This window comes from Apium graveolens, chromosome 6, assembly GCF_009905375.1.
Source record: "Apium graveolens cultivar Ventura chromosome 6, ASM990537v1, whole genome shotgun sequence".
Lineage (NCBI taxonomy): Eukaryota > Viridiplantae > Streptophyta > Magnoliopsida > Apiales > Apiaceae > Apium > Apium graveolens.
Window position 1 is genome coordinate 209,310,433 of NC_133652.1, and position 23,895 is coordinate 209,334,327.

Here is a 23,895-nt window from a genome sequence, read left to right on the forward strand (position 1 = left end):
AACCTCCTTGTGATGGTTTTCTCTGTTTAAATATGCAATGATCCTTCTTTCTTAAACCCAGCAAATTAACTTGTTGGTTGGGTTCTCAATTACAATATCTTCAATAAGATGGTTAGCAAGCATCATAAAGAATCGAGCATAATAGACACTTTTACCTCTCTTATTGATCTCTCCTAACTTAATGCCTAACTCAAACAAAATCAAATCACTGAAATTGAAGTACTTATCAGTAACTAGCATGTAAAGCATGTTAAACATGTTAAGCATAGAAATGTTTATAGAGTCAAAGTTACTAATTTTACCAGAAAATACCTTAGTTACTACATCACACAGATAACTCCATTCTTTCCTAAGACCCAACCTCCTAATTTCACTTAGTTTAGAAGTAGTGAGTGCATAGCCCATGAAATTAAGCATATTAACAATGTCAGTGTCTGTGTGGAGCAGTTACAGTATTATCAGGAATCTTGAAGCATGCTTTAATAATATCACTATTTATGCAAAACTGCTTACCTTTCAGAGTGAATGTGATGGCCTTGTCTGTCGAGTTGTACGCTGCAGTTGTCCATATCTCTTCAACAACCTCAAAATAAATGGCAGGTGATTCCAACATGGCATAGTTGAGTTTGCAGTTCTTCACAAAATCCATCATTTTGTGATAGTCACCAGACTGTTGAATAACCTTGTTCACCAAAGCTGAGAAGTTATTTTTCTCATAGATATAACCGGTTTGAGACATGATTTTCACTACGGGTTCCATTGTTATAGATTTGGAATTTATAGAGAGAGAGTTTGCTTTTGAGAAGAAGGAAATTAGAGCAATTGAATCTTGAGAATGATAAAATAAATCAATAAAAGTGAATTAGCATCTATACTATCTCAGAAAATAACTGTCAAAATAATAAAGTAAAATAAAGTAACCAATAAAAATTTCCCAAAATAGCCGTTTAAAAATAAATAAACTGTAAAAATTCCGTCACTTATCCATCGTGTCCTGCTTAGAATCTGTAAGTATACTCGATGGATAATGTCCAGGAAATTAACGGCTAGGATTGAGATAATTCGACAGATGAGGATAAATCAGTTATCCGTCGAGTTATAAAATATTCCAGAAAAATAATTGATTTTAATGACAAATTGTATTCCGACGGATGATCAAACTCGATGGATAATGATCATCCGTCGGGATGTAAATTTTGACTTAGCCAAAATTTCCTCCAAAACAGAAAAATCAATTAAATTTCTGGATACATAACAACTTGCACAATATCTGAAATGATTCAAGAAAAATTTAGCATACCTAATTCACTTACCAACCTTGAAAAGGTGGATTATCCAAGGGCTAGGTAAATATATCTGCAAGCTGTTTTTCACTTGGAACAAAATGCAGTTCCACAGTACCATTCATCACATGTTCCCTTATGAAGTGGTACTTGATGTCTATGTGCTTTGTTCTTGAATGCTGTACTGGATTTTCAGTGATGGCAATTGCACTTGTTTTATCACAGAAAATAGGAATCCTATCCACTTGTAGACCATAGTCCAACAATTTATTTTTTATCCATAAAATCTGTGCACAACAACTACCAGAAGCAATATATTCAGCTTCAGCTGTAGAAGTAGAAACTGAATTTTGCTTTTTACTGAACCATGACACAAGCTTGTTTCCTAGAAATTGACAGGTTCCTGTTGTACTTTTTCTGTCTATTTTACAACTTGCATAATCTGTATCTGAGTAACCAGTTAGATCAAAATCAGAATCTCTAGGGTACCAAATGCCAAGTTTTGGTGTTCCCTTGAGATATCTGAAAATTCTCTTAATAGCTACTAAATGAGATTCTTTAGGATCAGCCTAAAATCTAGCACAAAGACAAGTAGCAAACATTATATCTGGCCTACTAGCTGTTAAGTACAGAAGTGAACCAACCATGCCCCTATAACTTGAAATATCCACAGACTTTTCAATAGTGTTTAATTCAAGCTTAGTTGCAGTGGCAATGGGAGTTTTTGCAAATGTGCAATCCATTAGTTCAAACTTCTTTAAAAGGTCATGAATGTATTTAGTTTGACTAATGAATATTCCATCACTTACTTGCTTAACTTGTAAACCAAGAAAGTAAGTTAGTTTTCCCATCATCCTCATTTCATATTTACTTTGCATCAATTTGGCAAACTTTTTGCAAACTTTTTCATCTGTAGAGCCAAATATAATATCATCTACATAAATTTGAACAAGTATACTAGAGCCATTAACCTTTTTAAAGAATAAGTTTTTATCCACAGTACCTCTTGTGAAGTGATTTTCCAAAAGGAACTTTGATAAAGTGTCATACCAGGCTCTAGGTGCTTGCTTCAGTCCATAGAGTGCTTTCAAAAGATAGTAGACATGATTTAGGAAATTTGGATCTTCAAAACCAGAAGGCTGACTGACATAGGCTTCCTCCTCTAAATCTCCACTCAGAAAAGCACTCTTGACATCCATTTGATAGACTTTGAAATTGGCATGGGCTGCATAGGCTAAGAAAATTCTGATGGCTTCAAGTCTTGCAACAGGAGCAAAAGTTTCATCAAAATCTTTTCCTTCTTGTTGACAATAGCCCTTAGCAATAAATCTGGCTTTGTTCCTGACCACTATGCCATTTTCATCCATCTTGTTTCAGAATACCCATTTTGTGTCAATTGGATTCTTTCCTTCAGGCTTGGGTACCAGCTTCCATACTTTATTCCTTTCAAATTGGTTTAGCTCCTTCTGCATAGCTAAAATCTAATTAGGATCCAACAAAGCTTCTTCTACCTTCTTTGGTTCTTCCTTAGATAGGAAGCTGCTATATAGACATTCTTCTTGAGTTGCTCTCCTTGTTTGAACTCTAGAAGATATATCACCAATGATGAGCTCATAGGGGTGATCTTTTGTCCATTTTCTTTGTTGAGGTAGGTTAGCTCTAGATGAAGAGGCCTCATTGTTGTCTTGATGTGTAACTGAGTTTTGATTATTAGAAACTCCCCCTGAGTTTATGGATCTTTGATTTGATGAAGGGGAACTTTCTGTAAGTGATCTATTCTGATTTTCAACTTCTTTTGATGACCCGACAGATAGTGCATTTTGAGTTCCGATGGATGAAGCTGATTATCTCCCGACGGATAAAGCAGATTGTCTATGGCACCCCCCAAACACGGGTCAGAAGTTTGGGATCCACACACACACACACACCTTATTTATAACCTGCTTATAATAATAATAAAAATAATAATAATATGCAGTGACCCTACTTACCAACTACCACGGACCGCAACAGGTTAAAGTATGTACACAAGCCACACACACACTTTATATTACAAACGTCCAAATTCCAACTATTGAAACTCATAACTGAGTATTAAACATTATTACAAACTTTTACAAACTTAAATTATCTCAAAAGATGCCTGCTAGCTTAACTCGATCAACCTGGACCCCTAGTTCTCGCACTGGATTGGGGATACTCGCTACCAACTGGTTCCTTCTTAACCGGAAAAGAACATAAACAACATCGCACAAATGAGCTAACTAGCTCAGCAAGTCTCAATGGCACGACTGAGAATAATGATCATCAAGTGGAAAGGGTTATGATATCAAGTGAACAATGAATTATGATTTAGAATTGGATATTATATTTTTATTTTAAAAGCCAAGGTTAGGTTGCTGATCAGTCATGCACTAACCCCGAGCAAAGCACACAACACTGCTCTAACTACTGGATCCAAGGAACACATTAGCTTAACTTGACCATTAATATGGTCTGACCACGAATCTGGTCCACAATTTTATAAAAACAATCCAATTCTAACATGATAACAGAATAAACAATGTAAAGCAATAACCAGAATCATAAATAGCAATGGATGTTTGATAATAAAATGGTTTCAATCTTCACAAAAGATCATTGTGGCAATTTCAAAGCTTGGCTGTTAAGTAATGAAAGAATTGGAAAACAAAGGAATCAATGTTTCAAGGTTTCAAGGATTTGGTCTCTCAAAGCATAAGGTACAATGGTTTGAATATGTAAGTAATCTGGTTCAGTGTTTGGTATTTAGTTTGTATGTATTTGTGGAGTAGTATCGTATATTTATGGTTCATATTTGGGTATACAACAATCAATGGTTTAGAAAGAATAAGGTTTACGGCTCAAGATCAATAACTGGAATCAGGGTTTAGGGTTCAGTTCTTCAAAGCACTTGTAATATAAAACAGGACTATCAATCAACTACAATATATCTCGAGAAAGTTCAGAACACTTGCCTGGTACTAGCTTGCTATACTGCACTAATTTTCAATTACAACCGTCTATTCCTCGACTATCTGTTTCCCTTTCCTACGCCTTGCCTCTTCTGCTCACATATCATAAGCATCTATCAATATTCAACTCATACGATTCTATTCGATACACACTTCTATCTACACTTCGTTTTACCCAAATCTGATTAACGGATTGAAAGTTACGCAATAAACAAGTAAACACCGAACATATAGACCGATAATCAATCAACAAGTCACATATAACACGCAATACGTCAAACAATCAATGATATATTATTTATAAAGGAGTCTCGGGTTGTAAACAGGCTTTCGGGTATTTAAAATGATTTGTAAAATATTTTTCGGAATTAAAACGGGTCGTTGGATAAATTTTAAAGCAATAACAGGGTTCGGTTGGCCAAATCTGGCTCCAAAACAATTTTATAATAATTATCGAGCCTTGAAAACAATTTAAAATAATATTTTAAAGCTCAAAACTATTTTTCGGAATTTTTAAATCATTTTTAAATAATTAAATCTAATTAAATAATTAATTAAAATCAATTAATAATTAATTAAATCAATTAATCAATTAATTTTCGAATTAATTGACCAATTAATTAATTAATTATTAACTAAAATTAATTAACTAATTAATTCAGATTTATTTTTGAATTAAAAATAAATTTTAGAATTAAAATAATAATTTTTGGAATTTTCAGAAATTAAAAATGAATTTTTATATTTAAAATAAATAGAAAATATGATTTTTAAACATTTTTAAAACAGGAATCCTTTTTTTGCAAACTCTGGAAACTTCAGGGACCAAACTGCATCGTCCCCAAAAGTTTAGGTATCAAACTGTAATTTTACAGGGGGGTCGCCGGAAAATGCCATGTCTCGCCGGAGAAAACGATTCAGGGATGCTCAGGCCACCACCAACTCGAGATATGATCTACACCACACTAGGAATCTAACCATGCCATCAAATCACACAACCCATCCCTGAGTTGGCCGGAATTTGGCCGAGAAGTTCGCCGGTTTCCGGCGAACTCGACGTGAACTTAAAATCACAACTCCCTTCGATTCACGGATCCTTTATTAACGAGTTATATACCAATCGATTGCAAATTTCATAAGGAACACAACCCACTATATATCAACAGCTAATAACCCCTAGATCAAAAAGCCCTAAATTTCAATTAAGAACATTCATACGGGTTATAAACCTTAATTTCAAAATTCGAAAATCAAACTCAATTTTGAACATGTTATTGAACTCCAAATCAGTCATATAATATATCAAAATCATCAGGAAAACAAGCTCTACAACATGCAATCATCAAATCATTCAACCAATCATCCGAACAAAAATTCATATTTTTAATTAAAATAATTCAAAAATAATAAAAATTATAGAAAAATAACCTTGATTTCTGCAGGTGTATGGATCACAGATTCTGAAAGTACTCCTCAAGACCTTCGATTTGGTTACTCGAGCTTTCCAAACAGAGATCACTAACACCTCGATTTGTTGGTTTGATTTTCAGAAAGATTTATTAATATTTGAATTTTCTCTGTAAAAACTGTATAACTACTGTTTGCAAATGATTTTCGGTACGAAAGAAAATACGGTAAAGGCTATTTATAATTACAGAAAATTAGTATCCTGTTGGATCATTCCGGATATAAAATGGTACGTTTATTTATAAAAACTGATCCAAACAGTACCGATTTTCGGGATAATTATCCAAATCAGTACAATTTGTACTGCGGTCTTGGTCTCAGCGCCTGGTTACACGTATTACGAGGTGATAGTTGTGATAGTTTAATAAAAAGATCCCATTTATCAAAAATACGAGTTTTATTTATTTACCGAAACGAATAATGTATCGAAAATATTGCGCCGGGACCCGCACAGGACAAACCGTACTCCGGATCGAAAAAGTCGAAACATGGAAAATGCTCGGAATATTGCAATTAGGTTAGGAAGGAGTTGTCGGAAGAGTTTCGGGTTATAAAAACGTAAAAACGGATGACGTCGGTTGGTTCCCGATTGTATAAAATAGTTTTTAAATACTCGGAAAAAGATTTTATAAAATCCATATATTTCCTATAAAATCATAACATTAAAATAAATAGGAAGATATGACAATTATTTATATTTTATTTTGGACATATAAAAATTAAAATACTCAATTAATATTATTTTTAAACATCCAACACATTTAACACTTAACAAATAATTCATAGAATAAATACTAAACATACATAATAATTATTTATTAGAAAAATAATTACACGGTATATCCTAGATATTACATTATCTCCCGACGGATGAAGCATTTTGCAACTCGACAGATGTTGAATTTTGTGCTTCATTAGTAGTAAATTTTTCTGCATTATCCTTTGCCATTGTTTCCTGATCACTTTCATCATCACTGTCATCACTAACCATCTCCACATTATCAAATTTGAGGCTCTCATGAGAACCTTCATCTTGCAGTCCTTCAATCTTTTTATCATCAAACACAACATGTATTGATTCCATAACAATGTTGGTTCTTAGATTGTAGACTCTATATGCTTTTCCCACAGCATATCCAACAAAAATTCCTTCATCTGCTTTAGCATCAAACTTCCCATGATGATCAGTTTGATTTCTCAAGATATAACATTTGCAGCCAAAGACATGGTGAAAATTTAAAGTTGGCTTCTTGTTCTTGAATAATTAGTAGGGTGTCATAGATTTTGCTTGATTAACCAAAGAAATATTCTGAGTGTAGCATACAATATTTACAGCTTCAGCCCATAAGTATGTTGGTAACTTTGATTCTTCAAGCATTGTCCCTGCAGTTTCAATAAGTGATCTGTTCTTTCTTTCCACTACTCCATTTTGTTGTGGAGTTCTTGTTTCTGAAAACTCATGCATAATCCCATTCTCTTCACAAAATGCCCTCCTAACAGAATTCTTGAACTCAGTTCCATTGTCACTCCTGATTCTACCAACTTTGAAATCAGGATGATTGTTGACTTGCCTTATGTGATTGATGATGATTTCACTAGCCTCATCTTTAGACTTTAGGAAATATGTCCAAGAGAACTTTGAAAAATCATCTACAATCACTAGGCAAAATCTTTTTTCTTGAGATGGACAACACATTGACTGGTCCAAACAAATCCATGTGTAGCAATTGCAGAGGTTCTTCCATTGTTGAATCAAGGTTCTTCCTGAATGATGCTTTAATCTGCTTTCCTTTCTGGCAGGCATCACACAGTCCATCCTTAGAAAACTCCACTTGAGGAATACCTCTAACCAGTTCTTTCTTGACAAGCTCATTCATGGTCTTGAAGTTTAGGTGGGACAACTTCTTGTGCCACAGCCAACTTTCATCTTGACTTGCTTTACTGAGAAGACAAGTGACAGATTCTGCATTTGATGAGTTGAAGTCAGCTAGGTACACATTTCCTTTTCTCACTCCAGTGAGAACCACTTTGTTGCTCCTTTTGTTTGTCACAACACAGGCTTCTGAATTGAAGGTTACTGAATTGCCTTTATCACAAAGCTGCTAATACTCAACAAATTGTGCTTGAGACCATCCACTAAGGCAACCTTTTCAATGATGACATTATCTTTAGAAATCAAGCCATATCCCACAGTATAACCCTTGCTGTCATCTCCAAAAGTAATACTTGGGTCAGCTCTCTCCTTGAACTCTGTGAGCAGGGTAGAATCTCCAGTCATGTGTCTTGAACAACCACTATCCAAGTACCACAGATTCTTTATGTTTCCCTGTAAACATCAAAACCAAATCAAGTTGATTTTGGTACCCAAGTTTTCCTGGGTCCTGCCTTGTTAGCTTTCTTCTTCTTCTTTTTTAGGTTTGATCTCATTTGACTTGGGGATATCAGATTCATCCTTAGTCATTTGAGTTGGACCTTTGAAACCGGTCATTAAAACAGAATTATCATGCACATTTTGATTAACAGGAAAAGGCATGCTGTTTGCAAACATGTTATTCCAGAAGGGCATGCTAAATGGCATGTGAGGCATACTAAATGTAGCATAATAAGGATTAGGTGCAAATAGCATATTAGCAAATTGTGCATTCATATTCTGTGCAGACATAGGATTCATAGGCATAGAAGGCATGACATTCATACTGGAAAAAGAAGATGGTACAGATATAGGAGTAGGCATAGCAAGTTTGCAATTAACAGACAGATGATTAACACTACCACACTTAACACATATTTTTCTTGGAGCATATTTATCAGGTGTGTAGTTGTTATATTTGTTAATCCCTACTTTCCCATTTCTATTGTTTTTCTTTTTAGTTTATGTTTTAACCTCAATCTTTCCTAATCTCTCATTCAATTGTTTGATAGACAGATGACCAACATTCACTTTCTTCTCCTTCTTCACTTGACTAGATTCTCCTAGAATAAAGTTTTTTTAAACTGATCCATACTTATCATTTAACTTGGCAAGTTTGGCTTTGCTCACATGTTTGCACATAGCCGACGGATGAGGATTTGTGTAACTCGATGGATAATCCTTTTGATTATCCGACGGATGACTCTCATCATCCGTCGAGTCCACATCTGGTAGAAATCCTTCAACCAAATTGGATTCCAACTTCTCCTTACTCTTTTTCCAGGCTGCATCACAAAAGGACTCAATACCTTGAACTTTGGTGATTTGAGCATGAACATCTCTAGATGATTTCCATGCCTTAATCACCTTCTATTCTCGTTCAAGTTGTTTCTTCAAAATCTCTTCTTTCTTCAAGGACTCAGTTAATTTCTCCTTAACAATCTTACATTCTATTCTCAATTTCTCAAATTCAATAAACTGAGACTCTAGCACATTGATCCTCTCACTTAAAAATAGATTGTTTTTTTTATTTTAGCATTTTCTTTAGTGAGAGACTTAAGTGTAACACGAAAATGATATAATTATGTAGACATGTCATTAATTGCATTGTTAGACTCATCTTTAGATAAATATGCTAGGTTAGTGGTGATCACCTGATTACTTGAAGAAGTTGTTTCTGTTTCATCAGATTTGGCCATTAAGGCTAGATTTACATAGCTGACATCTTCATCCTCATCCAAACCATCTGCTGCCCAGTCATTTTCTTGTGTAATAAAAGCCCTTTCCTTTTGTTTGAGCAACTCAAAATACTTCTGTTTATAATCCACAGGCTCCAACTTCTTCTTGCTAGAATCTGACTTTCTACACTCAGTGGCAAAATGCCCTGCCAAGCCACATTTGAAACATTTGAATTTTGATTTATCCACCATGTTTATATTTGGCTTAGCTACTCCAAAGTTCTTCTCGAACTTGAGCTTGGCAAATCTTCTGGAAAGGAATGCAAGATGTTCATCAATATCATCCATGTCATCTTGGCTCAAAGAATCTTCATTTTCAGCTACCATCCCCTTGCCCTTATTTTCACAGACCTTTGTAGTAGACCCAACAGCTTCTACCTTCACCTCTTTGTCTTTCTCCAACTCAACAACCAGTGCTATAGACCCTCCTTTCTTCCTTCCTTTCTCCATCCTCTCATCTTGCTCTATTTCAAGCTCATAAATTTTCAGGATGCCATACAATCTCTCCGAAGTAAACTCCTTGTAATCTTGAGAGTTTCTCAATGAGACTGTCATTGGTTTCCATTCCTTTGGAAGAGATCTAAGGAACTTGAGATTGGAGTTTTTTGTCTGATAGACTCTTCCATGCAACTTCAGAGCATTTAGCAGTTTTTGAAATCTACTAAAAATGTCAGTGAGAGACTCACTATCTTCACAATGAAAGTGCTCATATTGCTAAATTAGTAGCTGCGTCTTATTCTCCCATACATGCTCAGTACCAACACACATAATCTGAATTGTGTCCCAAACCTCCTTGGCTGTTTTGCAGTTAATGATGTTATCAAACATATCACCATCAACTCCATTGAATAATATATTCATGGCCTTCTTGTCTTTCCTGGCTTGCTCAATATCAGGATCTGACCATTCATGCCTAGGCTTGGGAACAGATGGTTCATTTCCTGTTGCAGCTCTCATTGGCACATGAGGACCTCCCTCTATGCAATCCACATAGGCCTCATCTTCAGAAAGAAGATGTAGGTGCATTTTCACCTTCCAATGGTGATAATTGTCTTTGTCCAGAAATGGAATCTTGACTCCAACATCCTTCTTGTTCATCTTGCTTTTTTGTTGTGATCTTTAAACTTTTTGTACTTCAAGAGCTCGCTCTCATACCAATTGTTATTCCCTAACAATATAACAAGAATTACAGAAGGGGGGGGGGGGGTTGAATGTAATTCTGGCTTTTTTGAGATTTTTGAAAAATGGTTCTAACTCAATTTATATCTAACTGTTTGATTTTCAAAGTACGGAATACATAGTCAAGTTAATCAAACATACAGTAATGAAAACTCAGGTCTTTAAAACTTTCTGGTGGATTTGAATGTATCCACCAGATATATATGTATATATATATATATATATATATATATATATATCAAGAGAACCCTGTTAAACTTGAATAGCTCACAGCTGCTTTACAAATGAACAAACAAACTACAGAGAAATTCTACAGAATACAGCTTACAAATGTTTCTCTGCTAAAAATATGTTTGCTTAGTTGGTTTGTTATTGTTGTTCTACTTGCTACACATGGTTTATATATCACCTAGTTTACATGATAATAAGACAAGATAATAAAACAAAACCTATTAAGTCTAACTCCATGCTGCTTCACTATTCTATTCCAGCATCTTTGAATATCTTCATAATAGCATGGAAATGGTAATGCTTCTTTGTTCTCAAAACCCTGCTAAATAGGCTGCCACATTCCTTTTGCAAACACTCGATACATGTGACTGTGTTGTCACTGTCAACAGATATTTGAATTGATAATCCGTCGGGTACATGCTTGTTATCCGTCGGGTAGCCTTGTTGATCATCCGTCGGGTAGCTTTGTTGATCATCCGTCGGGTAGCCATTTATCACTTGACTCCATTTCATTTGTGCAGAATTACAAGACATCTTATATTTACATTTAATCAACCTATTTTGCACATCTACTAGTAGTCTATATGATTCATAAGCTACTACAGAATCTTATACAAAGTTGTTTGTATAAATGTGCTACATGACTTATTGTTACATAAGCTACTCACCCGGTGGATATCAATTAGTCATCCGTCGGGACTATATTGAATCATCCGTCAGGACTATAATTGATCATCCGTCGGGTGCTACAAAATTCACCAAGTTAAATCTACTAAGGTGTTTTTTTTAGCTTATCATCAAGTACACAACATATTCCTAACATCAACATCGAATAATTCAAGAATAATAATGAGCCCTAAATATAAGGAGCCTCAATGCTCAAAAGATACAAGGACTGACAGAAGAATAAAAAGATTTATTTTTCCATGTCCATGAAATTTTACATTTTGATAATATAGAGAATATTCTTCAGAAGCAATTATGGCTGGATACGAATATCATATGGACAATCTTTTTAAGATTCCCATATTGGATGAATACTTTTCCTCTTGAACAATAAAAGGGAAATTCCCAAATAATTTCACTGATAAAAGTCAACCAATAAGGTCTTATCAATTATGTCAAACTGAAAAAGGAATTATGCTTCATGATAAATAATGAATAAAGCAATTTGTTGTTCAATTATTCATGATTTTGAATGAATCTTCGTTATATGAACGAAATAATAAAATAATCAAGTGAAACCAAGTTTGACAAAACTTGATGAAAATTCTGGTTGAGTGGGCGACCTGATTATGTCTCAATTAAATCATCATTTAGAAATTTCATCATTATACATTACTGTATATAACATGCATTGAATTTGTGAAAAGAAATTGATTGGAAGTTGGGCTAGTGAAGCAATAACCAATCCATTTCAAGAATCATTAATAATTATCTAAACCAAATCAGCTAGTTTCAATTAGTTCAAAATAGAATATCTATCTAGGAAAGTTAACTAGCTTTTCATTAAAAGATTAAAATTCTAACTACTTAAAATAACTAACTAGTCATCCATAAAAACATATATGACTAACCAGTTTTAAACTGCTAGCACAAAATCCCAATCTCATAGCCAAGAAAGAAAATCAATGTTTTGGCTATTCGGATATCAAATTAAAAAAAATAAGTTTAGGATGAACACGTAATTCAGAATATCAATATTAAATTGATATCTATTCATCAATTTCCTCGTCTAATATGCAAATCCTCTCTTGAAGAAAAGGAGTTAAAAGGAATACATGAATTAATAAAGCATTTATGTTTAAACAAATAGTTAGATCTTTACTAGCTCGACTGAGAAATACAGGTATGAGATAAGGAAATGATTATCAAATAATTATCGAAGAATATTTCTCAAATAATTAAGGGAGTATAATTTGAATGTTCTCTGAATAATTGAAAGAATTAAAAGTACAGACCTAGAAGGCTAGAAGAAATAATGGTTCCCCTTCTGGTCATCCTGGAGAATGAACAAAGCACTCTGATAAACAATGATAACTTAATTCTCCGTATTCAAACCTTAGAGGTAATGCGAGGAGAAGGAAAAGGAATCAAATGAATATATCAGTTATTTATGACATCCGACTTTTTAAGTAGAAAGCAAGAAGGGTTACCCGATATAAACTTAATCAATGTAACACAGTCCATAAATAAATACAAAAATAAGTTAATGGTCCTCGTCAAGTCTAACATTATCGGTACTAGGATGATCCCATCTACTCACCTTAATAATATAGGATACTAACTAAACAGTCCCTCAAAATTATCTCAAAGTTATTCACTGGATTTGGGTCCGCATATCTGTCATTCCCTTATAGTCATCCAACTTTGAGTCTTCCACGGCCGAATCGATATGTCCACCGAAAATGGAGGTGTCCTAGTCAATATATTCATCTTCGCTCGCTAGAGTCGTATCGAAAGAGTCCAATTCCAGATCGCTGTATTTCTCGTTGTAACCATATGCACTTCATTAAAGTCATGCCAACGATTTCCATGTTCTTGATATTTGAGCCTGTTATTCCCAAACAATCTAACAAAGAATTACAGATTGGGGGTTGAATGTAATTCTGGCTACTTTTAAAATTTTAAGAACAGTTCTACTATGAATATATAACAGTGTTTGATTTAGCTAAGGTGCGGAATGAAAGTATTGAAGAAATCAAACATAAAGTAATCAAATACAAGTACTTAAAAACCTTCTGGTTGATTGAATTTATCCACCAGAGATATATATTAGTATGAGAACTCTGTTATGCAAGATTTGCACACAGCTTCTTACAAGTTGAACTTACAAAGAACGGAGAAATTCTTTTACAGATATTGCTTTATCTATTTCTCTGGTAATTGCTTACTAACTTAGATACTATTCTACTTGCTACCCTTGGTTTATATATCACCAAGTTACATGATGAAAAGACAAACAAATAAGACAAAATGTTTCTAATCTAATTTCATGCTGCTTCATTTCTCAATCCAACATCTTTGAATATCTTCAGTTTAGCATGAATATGGAAATGCTTCTTTGTTCTCTAAAACTGGTAAATAGGCTGCCACATTTCATTTACATACAATCAACGCATATGGCTGTCAAGACACTATCAACTGCTCTTTTGAATTTATTCATCCGTTGAAACTTAGTTAGATCATCTATTAAAACTTTATTGGATCATCCATTGAGAGTCTGGTTGAAGATCCGTTGAAGCCTTAGTTGATCATCTGTTGAAGCCTTGTGGAACATCCATTGAGACTATCTTCATAGCAGTTAACTCTATTTCATTTATACAAGATTATAAGGCATCTAATATTTATAATTAGCCAACCTATCTTTCATATCAATCTAGTAGTCAACATGACTTAAAACATTCTACAACATCTAGTTCTCTAAGGCATTACAATATGCAGAAATGTGCTACTAAATTTATTAATACATAAGCTACCCTTTCAACGGATGTTATCCGTTGAAAGCTACAAAATCAATAAACTAAATCTACTAAGGTGTTTTGTTTAACTTATCATCAAGTACACAACATATTCCTAACAATCTCCCCCAATTTATGTCTACTGGAATTGTAGCCATAAATTAAGTGAAACTTGATGATAACAAAACACCCTATGATTACAGAATGATTTCTAGTTGATAACATTAACAAGAGCTGCAATTTTATTGAAAATTATGTAGAGGAAGGTTTACAGAGAATCTCACTAGACATTTTCAAGGTGCTTCTCTAGACAACAGATGTTGATTATTTCCTTGACTCTCTGAACTTATTTCCCAACTTCTCATTATTTTCATCAATATGGTGTTGAAGTTGCCTGTAGAATTTAGATTCATCCTCATTTGTCTGATCCAGTATTCCTTGCATCTTCATGAGAGTTTTATTTCTTATAATTTTTAGCTGATCTTCCAATCTGAAAAATCTTCTGGTGCATTTCTCATCTTTGAACTCCATCAACTAGGTAGGCCTCAAATGCACTCTACTTCATGTGTATGGAATTGTTAGGACTCTTGGGAGTGTATTTGGTCCTCTCCAGCTATTCCTTATCTCCTCAATTTTGTTTAGTATCATTTTCTTGGCAACTATGTTAAACCCAAAGTTCTTCTTGATTGAGGAGAAGATCTTCACCAAAACAGAATAACTTCATTGAGAATTCTGTGAAGAGGCCAAGTTAACTCTTTTCCACCCTTGTACCTAAAGACTAATCTCTCTGGAAGATTCTTGTAAGCATCAATGGCTCTAACTTCTTCTAGCTCATCCATATAGAGATTTATGTCTAAGACTTTCTTGATGTCACAGATGAAGAGTTGATCTCCCTTGTTGACAGTTGGTTTGGGCTTGGGTAATGTTTTGGATTGAAGTTTGACAGGCTTGACCTTTTTGATTGCTCTCTTCTTTATTTTCTTTGGCTTGGTTTGGATTGGAATGTTCAGATTAGGAAGTGGCAGGCTTTCCCAATCTATAGGTTCATCCTTGGGAATTATGGTTTCACCATGGAAATTCATGTCAGCATAAACCTTGAATTCAGCCTGCTCTATTGTGGGCATGGCTGTTTGACTTGAGGTAGTAGATTGGTTTGGCATATATTCATCCTTGTCTTTATTGAAATCCAGCCTCCTCTTTGGTTTGAGATTATATCTTTATTACTTAATCTGCTTTAGTTCTTCTTGCTTTTCTTCAATCTGAGTCTCAGCTGTCACAATGGACATTACAGAATATGTGGTTTCAGGCTTCTTAGCTTGGTTCTTGGCATCTAAAGTAGCTTTCTTTTATTATTGTTTGAGCCTCACCTTTTCTTCTTTCTTTGCCTCTGCAAACTGTGGATGTCCAGCCACCACACAGATTAGTTTGCCATTCCTATCAATTTTGACAATTATTTTCTTTAGAACTGAATCTCTGGGATCCTTCAAGAAAGCAATAGACCTTCCAAGCAGCTTCTTCTCATCAGGCTTGGGAGTTTCATAGGCTAGGTCCAATGGATTTTTTTCTGAGTTTTTTGGATTATTTCTCTTTAGCTGAAAAATCACACTGGCCTTTGGAGATTTGATTGTTGAGAGTTGACCCATTTCCATGTTCCCTAAGCTCATGTCATTTGCTGAAATTGGTCTTAATTGAGAGAAATGAGAGAAGACTCTGTCTTGTTTCTCAATTTGACCAAAAACAAATTCAATATTATCGTCAATCTTCTTCCATTTTTCACTCAACTCCAATTCAGTTGCTGCTATATTAATTAAATCAATGTTTTCTAGAATTGGTGGCTTTGTGAAGGAAATTGCTGGAACTATTACCTTGCTGACATTTATGTTGAGCACTTTCTCCTCCTCACTAGCTGACTCTCCCTGGCTAACTGGAATGATATAATCTTTCTCCCTTTTTTTGTTAGCATCAAGTTGAGCAGAGTTTAAGGTTTTTGCAGCCACCAACTTTTAAAGAAGCAGAGTTTGTTGAGCTTAATGGAGTTGGATTTGAGTAAGAGAGGTTTCTAGAGTCTTTAGCCTGGTGTCCAAAGAATCCACTTTGCTACTGAGTTCAGAATTCTTCTTGAGTTACCTTGTGATATCTAACATTGTAGTAGCAGGAAGTATAGGCTCCAATCTTTCAGAGATGTCCTTTTTGACTTGTCCAATCTCTGTCTTGATTTCAGACACATCTTGATTTTGCTTGAGAGATTGGATCTTGTACAATTGAAGGGACTCAAGGTGTGCTTGAAAAAGATACTTGGTGTTGGCATCTGTGGTAGCTTGAAGTGCTGTCTGAGTTTGATGAATTAGTTTGAAGAGAGTTCATTTGAAGTGGCGCTCACTGTATTATTTGGTAAACATCCATGATGGAGTGTTTGTACTTGAGCTAGGGGCTGTTTCCCCTCCCATGTTCATGAAATCTCCTTCATCATCTTCATCATCATCCCCAAAATTGTCTTCAGAATCACCAGTTGGATATTCAAAATCATCACCGGCTGTGGAGGGCATGGCAGTGATTGCATCATTAGCCCTTTGCATGGTGGCAGTTGTGTGCACCAAATTGAGAATTCTCTCAGCAGCCTCATTGTCCTATTCAACCAAAACTTGATAAGCTGGAACAGGGTGAGTAAATGCCTCAGCATTATAAGAAACAGAGTCTAAGACAGCTTGATAATCTTACTGAAATAGTTGTTTCTTTTCATCCTCATTGAGATCCCTTAACTCACTAACAATGGGCTCTTCCCATTCTTTAGTACCTGCTTTTCTCTCATTTTCTCTATTTTCTTGCATCAAGGGCTCCCCTTGGCTTCCCACCCTCACACCCTCACTTTCACCTTTTAAGGTGGGACTCCACTCACTCACTTTTTCCAAGATGGAAGAAACAGCTTGCATAGGTTCACTCTTTTCCTTTCCTTTTTCCTGAGTACAACTCAGCCTCTCACTTTGTTCACTCCCTTCCCTCAATCCTAGGAGTGATTGTACAACTACTAAATCATCCGCACTTGTAACAATAGTTGAGATTTCAAGTGGTGTAGTGATAGTCAATGGATGAGAAACATCCGTGGAGGTAGTAGTTGAGAGTTTCAACGGATGACTGCTGTTAAGCACATCCATCGAGATACAGTCACTAGTCAACGGATGAACGATATCCGTCGAGATAGTAGAAATGACAGAGCTTGGAGTGGAAACTACTGTAGAATCTGTGGTGATTAATTTGATATTTCGCACAGACTTCTCAGTAGAATCAGAAAGAAATGGCAAGTGAGCCAACAAATCATCTAAAAGATGATGCTCACTTGCTGTAGATTTTGGCTTCTCCATGAGAGTTAAAGATGGAGAATCAAGAATTGATGTGTGAATCAAATCCACATCCAAAGAATGTTTGGGTGAATTTTGTGTGTGAGGTGCTTCTATTATAAAGATTTTGGCTGTGACTCCACATTTACAGGAGCCACATCAACCTGACTTTGAGAAGGTGATGTAACTGAGTCTTTGACTATAGTTTGCACAGTGTGTGCACCCTGTGTATCCCTAAGTGTTTTGGATTTCTTCTGTCTTGTGTAGGTTAGGGGTGAGTCTGTGTACCTAACCCTTTTGGCATGTCCTCTTAGTTGAGAGCTTGTTTCAATACTGACATCCTTTTGGGAGAATGAAACTAGAAATGAGCTAGAATCCTTATTAAGCACTACAGTTTGTTGGGAAGCTGCAGTTTGGATGGGCTTGGTTACACACACCTCTCCATCCTTATCCTTAGGATTTCTTTTATGTTCACCCTGTCCCTCACCAGGCTCACTTCCCTTCACACTCCCCTCTTGGTTTTTAGTGGATTTGAAAACTAGTTTCTTTTGAGAGAAACTAGAGTGGGTTTTCTTTGACTTAGATTTAGAAATTCTTGATTTTGTGGCCTGGATAGGCACCTGTTTGGTCACTATAATAGGTTCCATGGCCACAGTTGTTGGAAAAGAAATTTGTGATAGAGAAGTAGCAGGGATAGAAGTGTTTACCTCACTTACCTGAGGCTGCTCCATAATTGGCATGTAGATTAAGGGAACCTCCTTATGGTGATTGGCCCTGCTAAGATCAGCAATAAACCTTCTCTCTTGGACCCAACAATCTAACTTGTTTGTTGGGTTCTCAATTGAGAGATTCCCAGAAACAAAATTAGCTATCATCATAAAGAATCTAGCATAATAGATTTTCTTAGACCTCTTCTTTATATCCCCTAATTTACTCCCTAATTCATACATCACAAAGGTGCTAAAATTAAAATACTTATCACTAAGAAGCATATAAAGCATGTTAACAAGTGAATAAGTTGAAAGGAATATGTCCTAAGTCCAATCATGTATGAGGATTTAGGAATAACTTTTATGTAATCTGTTTTGATTTCATTGATATTAATAAAAGACTTGTTTTGTTTTTATTACGGGCTTTATCTATTTAAGTGTTTAAATAAGATATACCATAGTTTAGAGTAAAGTTTTTTATGGATTATGATGAGATCATAATAGTGAGACCTAAAAAGATGATAACTCTAAACTTAAATAGTTCCTGGTCATAGGATTACTAACTGGTAATTAATAATCCGCAAAGATCGGTACATACGATGCTTGCTTCATTATGAAGGATGTCTGTTCTCATAGACATTTGTGTGGTGACACTATAGCTAGTATGTAGGTGCTTATTATGGAATAAGTTCACTGAACATGACTCGCACAGCTGAACAACTGATGGAGTTCACTCACGTGTCAGCAGTTGTTCACATAGTGATAGTTGTACAAGTATCCTTAGACTTGAGGTCATCATAGTCATCTTGTGTACACTGAACTATGCTTTGGTTTAGTTCTTAGTCTCCAGGGACAATTATTAGGGCTCTTCTGGGTATAGGAATTTGTACACGAAGATAGTGTATGATCAATAAAGGATCTACCCCTTTCAGTGAAGGAAGCGAATGTTCAAGGCTGATCTACTTATGCTAGTTCAGGAATCTCTGGCCAGAGTGAATGAAATTAGAAAGGAGTTTCTAATTTACATAGAACTACGCATAGTAAATGGTAAACAAGTGATTAAATTAGATAGGCTTGACACGAGATCCATGCCTTGTATTTAATCGGGACATTATAGGGTAGAAGGAGTTTATTGTACGGTAACTATTCACTGAATAGGTTCTTGGTATTCTAAGCAGTGAATTCATATTATCCGGATAGTCGCGATATGCTGAGAAGTATCCCTCATGATGTAGAATAAATGTGATTAATTAATTAATCATATTTAATAAATTAGAGAATTTATATAAATAATGATAAAATAGTTTTATTATTATTTATTTCTACTACCGGCTTAATATTGAACCTACAGGGTCACACCATAAAAAGAGAATGATTTAATGGTGGAGGAATTAATTAATAATGGCTAATAATTATTTATTTGTGAAATAAATAATTAATTGGCAAATTTAATAATTGATTAAATGAGATTTAATTGATTATAAATTAATTAAGAAAAGTTCTTAATATTATTAATTAAGGATTTAATTTTTGGAAATTAAATCAAGAGAGAGAATTATTTCTAAAGTGTTTAGAAAAAGGATTAATAATTAAAAGGTGTTTTAATTATTAATGAGAATAATAAATGGGATAATAATAATAATATTTATGGGAAAATTTCAGCTAAAAATTTTGCCTATAAATACACTATTATAGACCCTATTTTTAAGCGAACCCCAAAAACCGAAAAAGTTTGGAAAACCCAATTCTCTCCACCTCCTTCCTCCTCCTTAACATCATTTTCTTAGTGGATACCGATGGAGTGCTTCACACTTGAGGAGCAACTGCTAAGGATCTCTGATCGTTGTTTCCGAATTATTTTAAAGGTTAGATCTGATCCCTCGAATTTTTATTCATGATATGTATGCTTTTATTTGGATTTTATATGTGTATAAGTATTTTGCCATGCCCCAGCTGCGATTAAAATCCAACAATGGTATAAGAGCATAGGTTGTATGCATATAGATCTGTGGTAAAAATTTCAGAATTTTAGGTGCTTGTATGAATTAATTATGATTTTTACAAGTTATATCATGGATTAATTTTGTCTGATGAGAAATCGTTTCTCATAATAATTTTGAATATTGATCTGGGTTCTACAAGTGTTGTAGATCGTCTGGGTATTTTTTTCATAATTTTATGATGTATAGATTTTTTATTATGAATTTTTGAAGTTCTTACAATTAAATTCGTAATTAAATAAGTAAATATTTGTATATATAGTATATATATATATATATGTTTGCATCTGCTGTTATTGTCTGTGTGTTGTCTGTTGAATGCACGGAGACCAGAACAGAGAATGTCAGGCGCACGCTGATCGAGGCGGCGGCGGCTGCTGCAAAATAAAAAAAAATATATTGGGGTGTCGCGCATTCCGGGAATGCATTACATACTTGTGGCGCATTCACGGAATGCGTTACACCTTTTAATGGCTTAACAGGGTGGTAACGCATCACCGAAATGCGTTACAGGGCTTGTAACGCGTTCCTGTAATGCGTTACAGCCCGACTATTTACATTAAAATTGATTTTCTGGGAGTTTCGTAACTCCGTTTTAGGCGTACAATATACCGTTGGATTCGTTTTTCTGAGACGGATCTAATGGAGTGATCAATTTTAGTTTATATAAAAGTTTTGAACTGTTTATATTTCCATGAAGTGTTTTAAAGCTGTTTTGACTGTTTTAGTTGCTTTTAAATGCTTCATGTGATATATAGAGATGTATAATGCTTAGACTAATGTGCTAGATGATGTAACATGCCTACCTTGATATTTATTTATGTTTATATATGTGATATATGCTTAGTTTATCATGCGATGATAGATTTAGGTGAACTTAAATGAACATAAGGCGTTTGTTAGACAACCTAGTATAGTGAAATTGTTTCATAACCTTAATAACAATATTATAAATACAATCATGAGATTCTTGTGTTTATGAAACACGTAATTGAATATGAATTTTCGATATGAGAGAAAGGATGATTCTGTCAACAACAGATTTCTATCTGTAAGAAGGGGTTATTAAGTGACGCCTCTTGACAATGTTCCACCCGATCTGGGAATCATCTGATTATTGATTATTGATTTGCAATATTTAATTTAAAAGGAAAAATCTCTTTATAATATGATTATGATTGTAACGTAATATAATCCCTCTAAAATTAAATAATATCAAGTAGTAATTGGCCAATGACACAACGGGCTTGTGTCGGTCATAGCCTTCCAACATGATAGAAAGTAGTTCTTATTTTTGAATCATTGTCGTTTCGTGCCACAGCCGAGGGCTTTGATTTCGAAATAAGAAATACTTGTCTATTACATAGAGATGTGTACATTGAATAAGAATCTAAAGGTCGTTACGTGCCACAGCCGTGGGCCTTTGGGGACTGATTCAATTGTACGGAATGTTGGGTTAGACTTGACTTAGAATATTGAGTTTGTCGTGCCACAACCGTGACTCAATTATTCAAGAGGCTAAAGTTTGATTAGGGAATAACATTAGATGTAATTGACAAGAGTTGTCTGCCTATTGAATATTACATGGCGTTTCGTGCCACAGCCGGGGTTGTGTAATGGAATGTAGGATCCCTATTCCCACTAGTTTTATGAATGCTTAATTTTTCACGTAGGGGGTTGAATAAATTAGATAAACTAGTGGGAGCCACTTATGAATAAAGACCCGATTCATATAGTGTTTTAAAATGAAATCGAATATTTGCTAAGTGTTGTTATGTGTTTATCATTTACAGATTTACAATATATATTATGTCTTCTGCACTATCACTAAGGAGCATACTGGATGCTCACAAATTGACTGGTCCTAATTATGCTGACTGGCTTCGAAACTTGAGAATTGTTCTCAGGATTGAGAAGCTGGAATACGTGATTGACTCACCTAAGCCTACTGAACCTGCTAGCGATGCGCATAATGATGAACACGTTGTGTATCGTAAGTGGATAGATGATGCAAATGTTGCTCAATGCATCATGCTAGCTTCCATGAACATTGAGCTACAGAAGCAACATGAGCATATGGATGCTCACACTATCCTAATGCATCTACAAGAGTTGTATGATGTGGCGGGGAAGACAGCTCGATATGAGATATCGAAGGAGTTGTTCGGTTGTAGGATGTCTGAGGGATCATCTGTGATGACCATGTACTTAAGATGATCAATTTGATTGAACGTCTTGGACAACTTGGTTTTGCCATGGATGGGGAGCTAAGCCAAGACTTGGTCTTGCAATCGCTTCCGAGTTCGTTCTCGCAGTTTGTTGTGAACTTTCACATGAATAAGTTGGATGTTAGCCTGCCTGAACTCCACAACATGTTGAAGACTGCGGAATCGAATTTTCCCCCTGAGAAGAGTTCTGTTCTTCTAATTGGTGAAGGTTCCAATCTTAAGAAAAGGAAGAGGAACTCTTCCAAGAAGAAGAAAGTAGGTGAGAAAACCCCGGTTCTACCAAAAGCTGAAGACCCCAAGAGCAAAGTTGTTTTCTTTCACTGTAACAAGGTGGGGCACTGGAAGAGGAACTGCAAGGTTTACCTTGCAGAATTGAAGAAGAAGAAAGGTAGTGAGACTACCGCTTCTGATTCAGGTATGTTCATGATAGAAGTGAATATGTCATTAAATCAAATTTCTACTTGGGTATTAGATACCGCCTGTGGTTCTCATATCTGCAATTTGTTGCAGGGACCAAGGAGAAGTAGGAGTCTTGAGGAAGAGGAGGTGATTCTACTGATGGGAAATGGAGCAAGAGTTGCTGCTGAAGATGTAGAATCATTTCATTTACATATGCCTACGGGAAAGACTGTTGTTTTAAATAATTGTTATTTTGTTCCCTCGATTGTGAGGAATATTATTCCCATGTTAGACTTGGCTGGATTTTCATTTATTATTGAGAATAATGAATGTTCTATTCTTAGAGATAATATTCTGTATGGACGTGGTGCTTTAAATAATGGTCTGTATATATGTGACATAATTTACTTCAGATTGAACAAACTAATAAAAAAAAGGGATGATGAAAATCTCACTTCATAGTGGCACTGCAGTCTCCATTTAGTAGACATGGAGAGAGGACTGCAAATTTGCTAGGAATGGTACTTATGTGGACCAATGTCTACGCAAGCCATGGGTGGATTTTCATACTTCATAACTTTCATGGATAATAGATCTAGATTCGGATATGTGTTTGATAAAACACAAGTCTGAAGCCTTTGAAAGGTTCAAAGAATATAAGTATGAAGTGGAGAAATAACCAAACATAGTATTATAACTCTTCAATCAAATCGAGGTGGTGAATACTTTAATGGAATGTTTCTAGATTATCTCAAAGTAAATGGTATAGTCTCCCAGTGGACTCCTCCAGATTGGTATCTGAAAGGAGAAATCGAACTTTGTTAGACATAGTTCGGTCCATGATGAGCTATACAAATCTTCCAGTATTCCTATGGGGTTATGCATTGGAAACCTCAGTATATTTACTGAATAAGGTGCCTTCCAAATCTGTTCCTCAAACTCTGTATGAGATATGGAAAGA